Source organism: Acinonyx jubatus, chromosome B1 (assembly GCF_027475565.1).
Source record: "Acinonyx jubatus isolate Ajub_Pintada_27869175 chromosome B1, VMU_Ajub_asm_v1.0, whole genome shotgun sequence".
Lineage (NCBI taxonomy): Eukaryota > Metazoa > Chordata > Mammalia > Carnivora > Felidae > Acinonyx > Acinonyx jubatus.
The window spans coordinates 185,928,954-185,945,534 of NC_069382.1; the positions used below are offsets into that span (position 1 = coordinate 185,928,954).

Below are 16,581 nucleotides of genomic sequence, written 5' to 3' on the forward strand. Positions count from 1 at the left end.
CCTGTTTTAAGTTCTGAAAAACATCTTGAATGCCTAACAAATATTACCAAATTTCCAAACTGTTTCACCAATCACTGTTTCTTAATTTTATAACTTAGGTGGATATCAAGGGAAATTTAATCCTTGTGTTTCTGATTCTTTTGCATTCGTCCCCCCCGCCCCCCAAGTGTTTCATAGGAACCATTTGAAGTCTAAAGGGACTTAGAGGTCTTCTGTTTTAAGCACATTTAAGATGGTTTATTCAGTTAAGTAGCATTTTGTCAGGATCAAATGGATATGAAACTCAGAAGCCTTAAATTATTTTGAAACTTTGAAGACTGATAAACATCATCAATATTTATTTAGCACTTTTAGGTCTACTCTAGTCAAAAATGTAAATATACCAAAGGGATCTTAGAGCACTTAACTATTTTTTTTAATTACACTTTCTTTTTCTTTATGAGAAAGCAACAAAAATTAGTATAAACAACCATTTGAACAAACACTGAATTGGACCTTGCGTGGTATGAGCTGAAGGTCCTGGTCATTGCCCAAATATGATAAGTGAGACTGTTTATCCTGACATTCAAGATTATCTGATCCTTAACCAGCTACTGCTCCCTGAATGGTCCACAGGGAAAACATATGTAGGAGAACTGTTCCTAGCAAAGGACCAGTCTGTTTGACCATTAAGAACTTTGATTCCCAAGTCCGACACAAAATTCTACGATCCAAGCTTGAATCCTGTAAATGATGCTTTTAGCCTAAGGAGAAAGTTCTGCATCACATGGGCTCTGGGTCAAACTTAGGTTTGTATTTTTGATTCTACCATTTACTAACGATAGGGTCTTAAGTGAGATATGTAGTAGCTTAAAGTCATTAGATTCTTTAGATGAAACATTAGGATAATCACAGTTCCTACTTATTATGGTATCTGTAATTTATCTTAAAATATTTTAGTATAGGTGCAGTTAATAGTACATTCAGGAATGATACACACCAGAAAGCCATACTGAGAAGAAGCTAATTGAATTCTGTTGTTGATAGCTCAATCAACATAATATACTTTAATTAGCATGGTGAATGTCAGAAATAAGTTGTTATATCTGTAAGATCGGTGACTTGGTAATTAGCATTGACGAATGCTAGAAATGTGCTTTATGAAGAAAAATTAAAGTTTCAAGATACATGGATTGGCTTAAATATTAAAAGAAAACACTACCAATGCACTCCATCTTTGGGTAAACAAGACAAAAGAATCTAAGGAGTTCAGCAGGTTTTACCTTCGCTGTTAGTGTCCATATGATTTCTAACTTTTTTTGGGGGGGGTGGTAAATTGATTCCAACTTAGTGTTAATGAAACTCTGCCTTTATATCATCATCTGCCTTAAACAGCCTACTGCTTCATGTTGGAGGTAACTAAAAAGACAGACTTGGGGTTCATCAAAACTACTGAATAGGTCATGTGAACCGTTCTGTATCTGCTTGCTAATAATACTTATTTAATTAATGATTTTATTATGTGGCAGAATTTGATATGAGATTTGCTTATGTTAGAGAGGTTGTGAGAAAGTAGCTAAGTCACATATCTCAGATTGCTACTGTGGACATTATGTACCTCACAGAATAAAAGAGTTATTTTGCATTACCTAATTGGCTTATTGAAGTCATAAGGCAACCTTATATGATAGAGATGAGAAATAAGGAAGAAATCCATACTGAGCACTCTGGACAGTTATTGGTGCAGTCAGAGCTCAGGAAATACTTACTACTATGAGTGCTAAAGTGATCTGGAACCAAAATAAGCCATACGCCTTCTACTTCCTCCAATACGTGCCTGAGTGTCAGATTTTATCACCTACTTCAGGAAAAACCTTTTCTTTTTCAGAAAGAACATGAGAGTTTTTGCCTACGCATAGGCAAAGATGGTTCCGGCTACCCATCTCGGACCTTCTCAGACCAAGTAGAGCTGTAGCCTCTGGGCTTGTCTTACCTTGTAATGCATTTGGAAAGCACCATATTCTCAGGAATAGAAAAGGTAGGAGCCAAGGAGAGGTTGTATTTCTCTAGCCCTGAGAAACTAGGAAGTCCTGATAGGTCCTGTAACATGCCCAGTAAATTCCTGAGCCTCAGAACGAAGGCTTCATAAGACATTGTGGAATTTAACCAATTTAACTTGTTTAGTCAGAACAGAAGGAGAGTGTGGGGGTGGGGGAGAGGACTTCCTTTTCCAAAACAAAAAGAAGCACTGAAAAGGTCTACCTGTGGTTTGAGTGATGTGATGCATTAAATTTTATATAATTTATATATATAATGCATATATACATACACATAATATACACACATACATGTACATATATATATATATATGAATATATATATACATATACATCATACAAAATATATGGCTATATGGAAATATAGACAACTAGAGTGTGATTGTTTAATTTTTGGTACTTTGAAGTACTTTACTTTTTAAAAAAAAAATTTTAATGTTTATTTTCGAGGAGAGGGGGAGGGGCAGAGAGAGGGAGACACAGAACTTGAAGCTGGTGAACTCACCAACTGTGAGATCATGACCTAAGCTGAAGTCAGATGCCTAACTGATAGCCACCCAGGTGCCCCAGAAGTATTTCACTTCTTTATGCAAACAACTGTACTTGTCCAATGGATATATATAATTAAAATGCTGGCAATCAGTCCACCAACAAAATGAGATTTTTTTGTATTGTGTTTCCTTTCTTGTTTGTTTGTTTGTTTAATATGCATTCTCCTGAGAAGACTAAATTACAGCCAGAGTAAGGCCGCAGGAATACTTTGTCAAAATCACATCTTTTTTTATAAAATTAGTAGCACTTAATGTGTTCTGAGGTCGGCAGAGAACTGGAAGTCAGGTGCTAGGGGCAGAATGTGGCAGAAAATGGATGCAGTGGTGCCTGGATGGCTCAGCTGGATAAGCGTCAGACTCTTGATTTTGGTTCCAGTCATGGTCTCATTGTTGGTGAGTTCGAGCTCCACATCGGTTCTCTGCCCTGACGGCGTGGAGCCTGCTTGGGATTCTCTCTCTGCCCCTTCCCTGCTTATGCTCTCTCTCTGTCCTTGTCAAAAATAAATAAATAAACATTACAAAAAAAAAAAAAAAGAAAGAAAAGATTTGGGCGCCTGGGTGGCTCAGTCAGTTAAGCGGCTGACTTTGACTCAGGTCATGATCTCAGGTTCTTGAGTTCAAGCCCCACATCTGGCTCTGTGCTGACAGCTCAGAGCCTAGAGCCTGCTTTGGATTCTGTGTCTCCTGCTTTCTCTGCCCCTCCCCCGCTCATGCTCTCACTGTTTCTCAATACTGAATAAAAGTTAAAAAAATTTTTTTTAATTAAACAAATTTTAAAAAAGAAAAGAAAATGGATGCAAACTGTATCAAATGAAGGAGTCTGGCCCACCTTTCAAATCTGGCCCAGTGTATAGGAGCTGTCTAGCGCAATTGGGAGATGTATGATAGGCTCCGCTCGTATTCATTTTTAAAGTTTAACCCTGAGTCATTTTACCTAAATCAAGAAGGTATTTTTAGAGTCAGATCGTGTATGCTTCTCATAAGCAGCAGAGGTACTGGATATCTGTTCCAACTCAGATTTTGGAAGCAGTTATTCTTCTCGAAAGTTATTTTTTTCCTGTGGCATTTCATGGAAAACACTTGCTGTAGCCAACAAGCTATGGATATGTTTTCTTAGGCTGAAGAGATTCTTATTATGAATAAGCTAATTGAAGCCATGGGAAAAAGTGCAATTAAAGAATTTTTGGTTTATAATACATCATGTAGTTGGAAATAATCTTGAGAAGTCATCGAATTCAACTCTTGTATTGAGAATAAGGGACACCCTTAACCACCCCTCCCCTCCAACAAATGTCTATCTGTCCTGTTTTTGAAACAATTTAGTAGTATAATATAAGCCTGCTAGGTAAATTCTGCCCTCTAGTATATCTTAGAATTGTAAAGTTACTTGAATATCTTTTGTTGCAAATTAAACTAAAAACACCATAAAAATATAAGCCATTTTATTATTTTTTTGTATTATCATTTGTGATCTGATTCTGGGGCCTCCATATATCTTCTAGTGTACTATCTTTCATTTTCCACTATTTCCATTTCTTTCTTGCATAAATTAGGAATTTGGTGTTGCTGCAAGCAACAAAGACTAATCTGAGTTAGCACCACAATGAGGTGGCTATGTAATGTGTCATTGTGGCTAGGATGAATTAATATTTCCCAGAATGCCCATTAAGGATGTTTCATTAGGGTAAGAGACAAAGAAGATTCTCTCCAGAGCTGGAGAGATGAAGGAAGGAAGCAGCCATCCTATAGCATACATACGTTGTTGCTGATTTGTTGACTTATCTTATCTTCTTGGTGAGAAACAACAGCTTGTCCTACAATTGCTCTCCCTTACCTCTGGATCTTCTGGATTCCTCTGACTTCTGAACTAGGTGTGTTAGGGTGCATGGTCAGTGCCTCGAGGAGGGGCTCTGGCTTCTGCAAGATATTCATTTTAAGGTCAGTGGCAATAAGAATGGACACAGGCCCCAGTCAATCCTTGGGGATTTCTAACTTTTCCTCATGGGGTTCCAGTCTGCTGGTGATCTTCTCTTCCAGACCGTCTGCCCTGAGAACTTTGGGCTCTGACATGAAATGTGGAGACAGCCTTGCGGAGACTTCTTAGCCAGCTGCCATAATGAGGTAAGCAAGTACCCGGTAATAAATTCCTTAATATATCCCTATATATTCTATTGGTTCTGCTTCTCTGGTTGAACCCTGCCCACTACATGCAGGAAACGGAATTAGAGACCAAGAATTAGGAGTAGAAATCAAGACTGGCCTTTGTTTCTGTCCTTCCTTATTCTTTTTTAAAAAAAAATTTTTTTTAATGTTTTTATTTATTTTTGAAACAGAGACAGACAGAGCATGAATGGGGGAGGGGCAGAGAGAGAGGGAGACACAGAATCGGAAGCAGGCTCCAGGCTCTGAGCCATCAGCCCAGAGCCCGACGCGGGGCTCGAACTCACGGACCGTGAGATGGTGACCTGAGCTGAAGTCGGACGCTTAACCGACTGAGCCACCCAGGTGCTCCTGTCCTTCCTTATTCTAATTTCCAGTTTCTCTTTCTCTTTATAGTATGCATGTCCAGAAAACATGTTGGATAATATGTCCTTGAGAGTTAGTAGAAGCACTTACATGTCCAGCTACCTGAAGAGACATGAATTCCCTTATTCAGTATCTACTTCCTCTCGTGACAAATTCTAAATTCTCAGGAAAGACTCTGTAGAACTCATGAGAATCCTAATCTCTAGCTTGGAGCAATCTGCTGTTTCTGGGGAAGCCGACTATGTAGAAGGAATTGGGCTATGTCTGGTGCCCACCAACTAGTCCAAACAACTGTGTCAAGTGCAGCAAGGTTAGGTTGAACAGAATGACTACTGGGATTCCAATGGCATTTTTCACATGGACAGGAGAAATTAGGGACCAAGCTGTCCACTGTTGCCAGGACTGATAGTTATCAGAACATACTGATAGGGTCATGATGGTTGTTTCCTGCTGATGCTTATGCCATGTAAGCTGTTAAACATTTTCATATTACCCCTGCCCATAGATTTAACTTAAAATAGTCATTCGCCTATACAAAACATTTTCTCAGGGTTTGTAATAGGCATAAGCACTGTATTGGTGTCCGGGGAAACAAAGTTGAGTTAGAAGGCAAGGTTGTAGGCTATGAGTGCATAATTTAGCAGGAGAGACAGCCACTTCCAACTTCATGTGAAGGAAGCATTGGATTCAGAGTCAAACATGTTAGATTTATTCTTTGCTTTTTCATTTACTATCTTTTTGACCAGATAATTTTATGGTGTGGTAGTTTTGTAAGGAAACATATGACTGTGTCCTACATTCTAACGTCATCACTTAACAATCGATACAAGCTTGGGTCAATTATTTAATCTTCCCAGGATAGTGTTTGTGTCTAAAACATAGGGATAAGATTGTTAGGAAAACCAAACAAGATACTATATGAAAGAATGTAGTGTAACAGCAATACCTTTCCTTTTACATTAAAACCTTTGTTTGCGGGCATAATTCATTCCAGAACATGCTTGTAATCCAAAGCACTTGTGTATCAAAGCGAATTTCCCCACAAGAAATAATGGAAACTCAGATGATTCATTCCACAACCCGAAAAGATTCACATAAAAATGATTACAATATGGTAATATAATACAAGATAATAAAGAATGTACAACATATAAAGAAAATAAAGTAGCCTGCATTTATATTTGAAAACCTTTGTGGCTGGTGTGAGGGAGACAAGAGGGAGGAGGGTTATTGTGATGGATGACTTTCACTATCACTAATGGAATCACTGCTATCTGTTGGCTCCATGGTATCTTTTTCTTTTCATGCAATGTCAACAAGGAACCTATCCAATGACCTAGAATGAAGCAAAGCATTCCTAAGCTTCCTCTTGTAAGGAAAAGCAAAGAACTGTCCATAGGTGCTTTGAGGTGACAAAAATACACTCGTGCCTATTGTGGGCACCTTCCAATGTTCTAAAAAAAATCACTGATTTCTGCCAAACACCGTGGCCTGAGACCAAGCGTCGGAATATGGGAGATGATCACCCACAATCCCACAGTGAGGGGGAGGTGAGGGAAGAGAGAGAGAAAACACTGGCTCAGCTGTGATCATGTGAAGTTCGGCATCATGTACTACTTGTATTGTAAGACATGGCTTGATAATTAAGTTAAAATTTATTAGAAATGTTTGCTTGTCTTCCAGAACACTTGCAGAACAAGTTACTCACAATCCAAGGTTTACCAATATTTTCATTTCTTGGACCCTTTTGTTTTTAATCATATTTGATTTTTTTAAATGATGAATGCTAATTTTTTCAAATTCTTTTTCAGCAATTAGAAGTATAACTATAATTTTTAAATTTGGCCATTTGATCAATCGTATAAATAGATTTTTCAACATAAACCATCTTATATTTGTAGAAATAATCCTGCTTGGTATTTTGTTATTCTCCTGGATTTAATTGACCAGAAATGTATTTAAGATTTTTTTTTAAGTCTATATGTAGTGGGTACATCTTGACGCACAAACTCAAATATGGGGGGGAAAAATCACAGTTTTTATTATCTTTAAATCAATTTAATTCCAACTTCAAGCACTCATGCCCCTAGTTTGGCAGAAAATTCAAAGTCAGTTATTCTTGAGTTTCTTTTATATTATGAGAGTATAAAGTTTCTAAGGTCTCTCAAAGTACCGAGGCTTTGGAGGAAATCCCTTGTCCTCAGTCATCCCTGCTCCTCACTTGCTCCCCAGCCACCTATCACTCAGTTCTAGATCCCTAAGTGGCCATTTTCTTCACAGATTTTACTGCTTCTTAGACCAGACCAGACCAGAGCTCAGGCCCCTGATGTTTAGGGACTTGTAAATCTCTCTTTTCTCACCAGCTGGAGGGAATATCTTTTCTTCCCTCTAAGTAAAAGCTGATCTCCACCATGAAAATACCCTAATCTCTTCAATGAAGTGGTTTTTGTTTTGTTTTGTTTTTTGTTTTTTGTAAAAATGGAGAGAGAATCATTCAGAAAACCTCAAAGTAACAAATTACAAATCATAACAGCTTGGGGCTGAATGGATGTGGAGAACAGCAACATAATTTGATAACGTGAATTGTGACACTTTCCACCTCTTCCATGCTTGGGAACAGTTTAAACGGTACAAAAATATCAGCTCCTTCTCAGGGTTTGGAAGGCTTTCTTGCTAAAATCATCTGAGTTTCATGCCTTTTCAAAGAATAGCTCTTTTTATGAGGATATCAATTTACTACATGGTGATGGGTCGATTCAGATTTTCTACTTTGTCCTGTGTCAATTTTGGTAATCTGCATTTTTCCAGAATAATTATTCATTTCGTTGGAATTACATGTATAGCACAGAATTATGCATAGTATTATAGTTTTTAAAATCCTACCTGTTTCTGGGATTGTATATTTTTATTTTTACATAATAATGTTTTCACTTTTCACTTGATCAGCTTACTTAGAAGGTTTGGGTATGTTGCTGTTATTTTTCAAAGGCTCTGCTCTTGGATTTTTTAAAAATTAATTCTAATATAATTTTTCTATTTATACATTTCTGCCTCTTCTTTTATCCTCTTTCAATAAGTTTGTTTTCTTTTTCTAACTTCTTGAGTTGAGGCTTAATTCATTTATTTCCAAGCCATCTTGTTTAATAAGGTATGCATGAAATGTTGTGCATATGCCTCTGATCCTGGTAGTGATCGTATCTTAGATTTGACGTGGCTTGTCATCACTTGTAATTTTTTTGGTAATAAAAGTTTTGTATTTTGTATTTTTAGGAGAATATTTAAAATTATTACATTATTTAGTACATTTAAGTGTTTAATATAGACACATGCACACATTTTTCCCTATTTTTATTGAATCGTGGCCGCAAACATATTCTCTGAAATTTCAGTTTTAAAGAGTTTATATGATCTCATACTTTTAATATCAAGAGTCTGTTTTAATCTTCACTTTCTTTTTCCACAGAACATATAACAGTGAAGTTAAGAGTTCAAAACTAGCTCTAGAACTTTCTTATATGGACTGCACTGACTTTGTTCTCCCCATGGCTCCTTTTTGCCTTCAGGAACTTCACTGCTGATTACTCATTAGTCTCTTATGCTCTGGTAGAATGCAGGTCTCTCATTTCATGGAACTTTCTCTGCCCTTGACTCATGAAACCCTTGACTTCAGTTCTTTTTATACCTCCTTGGCTATTATTCTTGAGACACTTCATTAATTATTCCTTCTCTGTGCATTCTTCTATTATAGTTTTCATTAGAATTTTTATCTTTGGTTCACTGTCTCTCTCTCTCTGTTTTTCTGCAAATTACATTGTGTTGGGCAAGCTCTTTTATTTCTACACAATCAAATAAATGTATTTTACACTTTCTTATCAGTAGCTTACTGCCACCTGAACATAATCACCAGAACATTATGTCTATGAAATTAATATAATATCAAACATAAGGTAATAATAATAAAAAAAAGATTTCTGTCACATGGAATTAAAATATTCTTGAAGACTTCAACCGTAAGTATGTGAAAAGTGTCTTCATTACTATCACATAACCTACACTAAAGAAATAGAATGTCTTTCATACAATAAGTAAAGTAATAATAAAAAAAAGATGGACTTGAGTTCATTTAGATGTATTACCATTGATTCTCTATTGTATCTCTGTAGGTTTCTCAGGCCAATTTCTTTCCATTAAATCATATTATCCTTATTAAAATGGAGTTATTCAGTTACAGAGAATTCCAGAATTGTTTGAAGATATGTTACAGATTATGAATGAAAGATATAAATGCAACCAAAACTTCAATATCAGCCTCTGTAAAATATTGTGAGTTATCTTTCCTATCTCGAAGTCAATATAGGGGAAAATTTTGTGAACATTAATCACCAACCAGCTATGCATCAGCTTCATGGGTATATGATATGCAAACCAGATTGTCCTCACTAATTATTATGTATTGCATGACATACAATATTCTATTACAAAATAAAACATCTTATTAAAATCAAGATGGGGTGACTGGAGTTAAGCATCCAACTTCTGATTTTGGCTCAGGTCATGAGCTCATAGTTCATGGAATTGAGCCCCGCATGAGATCAGGCTTTGCAACGACAGTGCAGAAAGGTCTCTGCCCCTGTCCTGCGTGTGTGCTTTCTTTCTCTCAATAAGTAAATAAATAAACTTAAAAAGTAAATAAAATCAAGGTCATTTAAATCTTTTCTTTTCCTAAATCCTCCATGCCTATCAATCTTCAATATAATTAAGTTAGATTACAGAAGTTTTCTTTAGCAAGTTACACTGATATTTATGTAGCTTAAGCTTCCTTTTGGTGTTCTAAAAATTACTTTAAAAAGCAATTTAATATGGATGCCTTTTGGACTTCAGGTCTCTCTTTTCAAATGAATAAAAGCAAAAGATGCACTTTAAGTAAATAGATGATACTAACTGTGTTGATGTGGCTAGTTGATGGATTAATTATAGGGCAAACATGAATTACTCTTAAAAATAAATCATTTTTGACTGCCAGTTTCTCTTCTCAACTTCTTCCCTTCCCTTTCTTGCCAAATAAATTGACAATCACATTTAATATTTGACAACTAGGAAAAAGCTGCATTAAAAAAAATTCTCCAGGTCTGGTGAGAACTTTGATAATAATCTATTACAATAAATACATGACCATTGCAACAGTGGACTCAGATATAATGGCAGCTTTTATATTAACCTTGCAAATCTGTTCATTAAAAACATTTTATTATGTGTTTCTTTGCTTTCTTGCCAAATGACGAACTTTCTATTTACCATTTTCATCTTTAGTCAAGTAGAGATATCCAAACCACGAAATTCCTTGTCCCTTTCTTTGACTTTATTTTGGAAATCATGCTTAGGTTCTCATTTATATTATATAACTATGGATCACACAGAAATGATAGCGGTACCCAGTCTTAGTTCAAATTTTCCAAAAAGAAAAATGATTTTCAAGCAAAAATTTCAAGGAGGGAACATTCCAATTTTGCAAAAATTAATTAATGGCTTATTTTTTGTTTGCATTTTGCTTTTATTACTTATTTCCCATAGATAGTTGCTGGCTGAGGCTGCAGGAAGGTGCTTATTTATCCAGTCCCAATAAGATTATTTGGTGGGTAGATTCAATAAGTGAGGTCCTGAAAGAGAATATGATCAGGATCCAGAAGAATATTTCATCAAAAAGGATAGAACAGTTGTTTTCAGTGTTCATTTCTATTACAATATACTTAAATGGGCAACCTTCACAAAAGATTTTTAGGGTGGTGAAAATACTCTGTATGATACCACAATAATGGATACATGTCAATATTCATTTGTCCATACCTTTAGACGGTACAACACCAAGAGTAAACCTTAAAGTACACTGTTAATCTTAGGTTATTATGATGTAACAAACATACCGCTCTGGTGGTGAATGTTGATAATAGGGGAAGCAATACATGTATGGTAGTAGGAAGTATATGGAGAATCTCTTTATCTTTTGCTCAATTTTGCTGTGAATCCTAAACTGTTCTTTAAAAAGTCTTAACAATATATATAAATGATAAATTAAAAAAAAAAAAGAAACTTGTTAGAGCATGGAAACACTTGGATGATAGCATTGTGGTACTCAGCAGACTACTGAGCCCTCAATACATGGATAAGCTATTCCATTGGTGCATCCACAGGACTGTCCTTCCCAGTATTCAGATACGTGCGTAGGCAGCCCTCTCCCACGTTGCATCTGAGTCAACAGGGCTTTAGCATGTGCGATGCAACAGAGCCTCGATACACACACAGCAGAACTTTTCTGATTAGAACATTCTTTCGGAGAACCCAGCCACCATGTTTAAGGTTGTCTAAACTATCTTTCTGGAAAAAAGGCCATAAGAGGTTTTTCAAGCTAAAACAGTGCATGAGAGGGAGCTCACATGAAAGAAGACTGAGGGTCCCTGGTGAGCTCCAAAATTCATGAGTAACCCCTCCCGACATATATGAAGGAGAAGAAACTCCCAGTCAACACACAAACGGTTGAAAAATAAATACTTTAAGCCACTAAGTTTTGATGTGATATGCTACCCAGCAATAATTAACTGATATACTGTTTATTCAGTTTCATCTTCTTTTATTATAACCTCATAAAACGTCACTCCACATACTAGGAGTCCCCAACCTTTCTTCCCCTACACTTTGATCTTTGATTCTACAAATTTCCCTCCCCTGCATTTTAATCTTTAGTAATTCCGAATCGTTCTTTCTCTTGCTTTGTACCTTGATCTTAACATTTCATCTGTTGCGAGTTGGAGTGGGGTATGTCCATAGAAGGCTTATAGAGGAAATGTTAGAGTCATCTGGAATTTTTCATCAACATTCTAAGAAGTTTGGTTAGTGTTCCTGTTCTCCCACTCTATCTATTCACATGAAATAATTTGCTTAGTGAGGCATTGGCCCTTAATGAAATGAGTGTCATCTCCTTGAGTATATTATAGGGAATAAAAACCAAAAACAATTATTCTATCCACTTTGATTGAATATTTTGCTCTTGATGTGATTTTCTTTCCAGACCTCACCCACTAGTCTTCCCACCTAGTCTTCCCATAGCATTAGAACAGTAAGCACCTTCTCTCAGCCTCAGCCAGCAACTATTTATGGGAATTAAATTAAAAAAAAACACACAAATAAAAATGAGGCATTAATCGGTATTTCCAGAATCTGAATCTTCTTTTACTGACATGTTTGCTTTAACCACTGATAACTACTCATCTTTTACTGTTTCCATGGTTTTGCTTTTTCCAGAATGTGATGTAGTTGGAATCATACAGTATGTAGCCTTTTCAGATTCTTTTACTTAGTACTATGCATTTAAGTTTCTTCCACTTCTTTTTCATGTATTGTCTGCTCATTTTTTAGTGATGAATAACATTCCATTATCTGGATGTACCATAATTTGTTTATCCATTCATCTCCTGAAGGACATATTGTTTACTTCCAAATTTTGGTGATTATGAATAAAGCTGCTCTTGACATCCATGTGTACTTTTTGTGTGGTCATAAGTTTTCAACTACTTTGGATAAATACCAATGAATGTGATCATTGTGGGACCAAAAAGTAAAAATATGTTTAGCTTTCTAACAAACTGCCAAGCAGTCTTCCAAAGTGGCTGTATCATTTTGCATTCCTACTGGGAATGTATGAGCATTACTGATGTTCCACATCCTTGTCAGCACTTGGTGTTGTCAATGTTCTGGATTTTGGCTATTTCAATAGGTTTGTACTGGTTTCTTATTGCTCTTTTAATTTGCATTTCCCTGATGACACATAATGTGGAGCATCTTTTCATAGATTTATCTGCCATTTGCATATCTTATTTGATGAAGCATCTGTTAAGGTCTTTGGCTCATTTTTAATTTGTTTGCTTTCTTATTGTTGAGTAGTAAGAATTCTCCGTATATTTTGTATGAAAGTCTTCATTCAGGTACATCTTTGCAAATATTTTCTCTCAGACTGTGGCTTATTTTCTCATTCTCTTGACAATGTCTTTCTCAAAACAGAAAATTTTAATTAATGAAGTCTTTTATGTCAATTATTTCTTTAAGGATCATGCCTTCGGTATTGCATCTAACAGATCATTGCTATATTCAAGGTCATTGGTGTTTCTCCTATGCTATCTTCTAGGAATTTTATAGTTTTGAACTTTCTATTTAAATCTGTGATACATTTTAAGTTAATTTTTCTAAGAGGTAAACATTCTATGATTTGAATTTATTCATCAGAGGTTTGTAGTTTTCCTTTTCTATATCTTGTACATATTTTGTTAGATTTATAATTACCTATATTATTTTGGAGGATGTTACTGTAAATGATACTGCACTTTTAATGATATTGGAAAGCAATTGACTTCTGCATTTTAACCTTATATCCTACAAGCTTGTTAATTTGCCCATTAGTTCAAAGAGGATTTTTTGGTCATTTTTTTTAGTGTTCTCTGCATAGAGGATCATGTCATTTGCAAACAAAACCATTTATTTCTTCCTTCCCAATCTGTATGCCTTTTATTTTATTTTCTTGTCTTACTACATTAGCTAGACCTTCTAGTACAATGTTGAAAAGGAGTGACAGAGGGGACACCCCTTTCTTATACTAGATCTTAATGGGAAAGCTTCAAGTTTCTTACCACTAAGTATGATGTTAGATGTGGGGGGGTTTGCAGATAATCTTTATCAAGTTGAAGAGGTTTCCCATTATGAATAAGTGTTGGATTTTGTCAAATACTTTTCCGGCATCTACTGATATGTTCAAGTGATTTTTCTTTTTTAGCCTCTTGATGTGGTGGATTATATTAATGGTTTTCAAATATTGAACCAGACTTGCATACCTGGGATAAATCCCACTTGTTACTTGTGTATAATCTTTTTTTTATATTGTTGGCTTCAATTTGCTAATATTATTTGTTGATTTTTGCATGTCTTATCATGAGAGATATTTGTTTGTATTTTTATTTTCTTACAAGTCTTTTAATGGTCCTGGCATAGCACAATGCTGGCCTTATAACATGAATTAGGAAGTATTCCCTCCATTTCTGTCCTGTGCAAGAGGTTTTAGAAAATTTGTATAATTTCTTTCTTACATGTTTGGTGGAATTCATCAGTAAGCCTATCTAGGTCTACTGTTTTCTGTTTTGGAAGGTTATTAATATAGATTCAATTTCTTTAATAGATGCAGGCCTATTCAGATTGTCTTTCTTCTGTGAGTTTTGGCAAATAGTACATTTCAAGAAGAAAATATAATGTTTCTTCTAGGTTATCAAATTGGTGGGCAGAGAGTTGTTCATAATATTTTATTATCCTTATAATGTCCATAGGATATGCAATGATACCTTCTCTTTCACTTCTTATATTAATTATTTGTAGCTTCTTTTTTTATATTTAACCTGCCTAGAGGCTTATCAATTTTAATGATCTTTTCAAAAAACTAGCTTTCACTGGATTGATTTTCCAAAATGGTTTTTTTAAGGAAATATTGCTGTCATCTTTTTATAGAGTATAATTCATCTGCACTCTGCTCCACTCACCTTCCTCTGTATGAAAAGACAATAAAGTGCAAGAAATAGTCCTCCATATCACATCTGATTCTTTCTTAGATCCATAAAGAATCTAAATGTTTTCCTTGTCACAATACATTTACTTGGAGTAGCACAAACAGGTGTTCTTCAGTTTTTTCACAATGTTAGTAAAATTTCTGCCTCAACATAAATCTTGTTGGAGCATGGAGTTCATTGTCCTAAAAAATGATGTTGTAAACGTGGCTTAGTTGGTTTGTTTTTGCAACAGGTGCTGCTATGGACTGAATGTTTCCTCAAAACCTCAAAAGATAAAACCTGATGTCCCATGTGATGGTATTTAGAGGTGGGGCCTTTGGGAGGTGACTAAGTCATTTAAGGTGGAACTCTGATGAATAGAATTAGTATCCTTATGAAAGAGACCTCGGATAGCTCCCTTGTTCTCCTTAGGCCTTGTGAAGACCCTGTGAGGTAGTCATTTATGAATCAGGAACTGGACTCTCACCAGGCACCAAATCTTCTAGCATCTTGATCTTGGATTTCTCAGCCTCCAGAACAGTGAGAAATAAATGTTTGTTGTTTAAGCCACCCAGTCTATAGTATTTTGTTATAGCAGCCCAAATGGACTAAGACAGGTACCATGAGAAAGTTGTTTTATTGTTTTTTTGTTTTTGTTTTTGTTTTTAGTTCTTATACATAGGGACACCTGAGTGGTTCAGTTGCCTAAACATCCAACTCTTGATTTTGACTTAGTCATGATCTCAATGGTTCATGAGTTTGAGCCCTGCTTCGGGCTCTGTACTGACAGTGTGGAGCCTGCTTGGGATTCTCTCTCTCCCCCTCTCTTTACCCCTCCTCTGCTGGCTCGCTCTCTCTTTTTCACTCAAAAATAAATAAGCTAAAAAAGTTTAAAAAGTAAACCTTATTCATAAATATCTAACTAACCTATAAGAAGAATTTCCAATCGCTCTGATTATGCTTCCCAGTAGTACATGATTTATTTTGCTTTTTTTTTGCAGACTTAAAAAAAAAGTTTATTTATTTTGAGAGAGAGAGAGAGAGAGAGAGAGAGTAGGGGAGAGGCAGAGAGAGAGGGAGAGAGTCAGAATGCCAAGCAGACTCCACACTGTCATCGCAGAGCCCAATGCAAGTTTCCAACTAACCAAGTGAGATCATTACCTGAGCCCAAATCAATAGTCAGACGCTTAACTGACTGAGCCACCCAGGCACCTCTTGCAGTAGATTTTTTAATGTCACAAACATTCCATCTCATGATTAAATATGTATCTAGCACTTAATGTTTTCAATATACCTGGCAGACATTGCTAGCTACTCCTTTGAACAAGACTGTGAAATGAGTTATCACTGAGTTGAGAACATCATCTTTTAGATAAAGGAGATGAGGCTTGAGAGATTGCCCAAGGTCATGTTATATAGTAATGACAGAGCTGAGATTAGAATTCTTAGCTTTCAGTGTCTCTGCTTTCATAAAATCAGATGGATCTGAGCTGAATGTCTCCTTAAATGAAGAAAAAAGTTTCAAGGAAGGGGCATGTGACTCTACGCTGAGAAATGGCAATTTAGCAATTTAGTGGATGTGATTTTAAGAATAGATTTGCCTTCCATTGTGATGTGGATTTTTTTTTATCACTTCTTATAATTTCTTTTGTGATACTCTTAGGAAGAAGCGATCTAATGTTAGATATAAGAGATGTAATATTTAAAGTAGGCTGCCCCTTGTAAGTAAAAACTGAGTGAAAGAAGGAACTATTTGAAATGATCGTGGATTTAATAAAGACTCACTTCTTCACCTTAATTTTTGTTAGTGGCAAGCACACTTTCCCCAAAGAAATTACATGTTGTCCATCTACAGTATGTTATAAATTACATATCCAGCCATCATTGCTA

At 35.8% G+C, this 16,581-nt stretch overlaps 1 long non-coding RNA gene across 9 annotated transcripts in view; it reads left to right on the forward strand.

The window, feature by feature from the left end:
• The window catches only part of LOC113595313 (uncharacterized), a 74,694-nt gene that overhangs the window by 23,938 nt on the left and 34,175 nt on the right, over positions 1-16,581 (forward strand). For 6 of the 9 annotated variants that reach the window (XR_008296394.1, XR_008296391.1, XR_008296393.1 and 3 more), the window contains 3 exons: positions 1,868-2,017; positions 4,271-4,458; positions 4,601-4,708. This is a non-coding gene — a long non-coding RNA (uncharacterized LOC113595313). The remainder of the gene's footprint in view (positions 1-1,867; positions 2,018-4,270; positions 4,459-4,600; positions 4,709-16,581) is intronic. The other 3 variants (XR_008296392.1, XR_008296399.1, XR_008296397.1) reach the window with 1 other exon arrangement.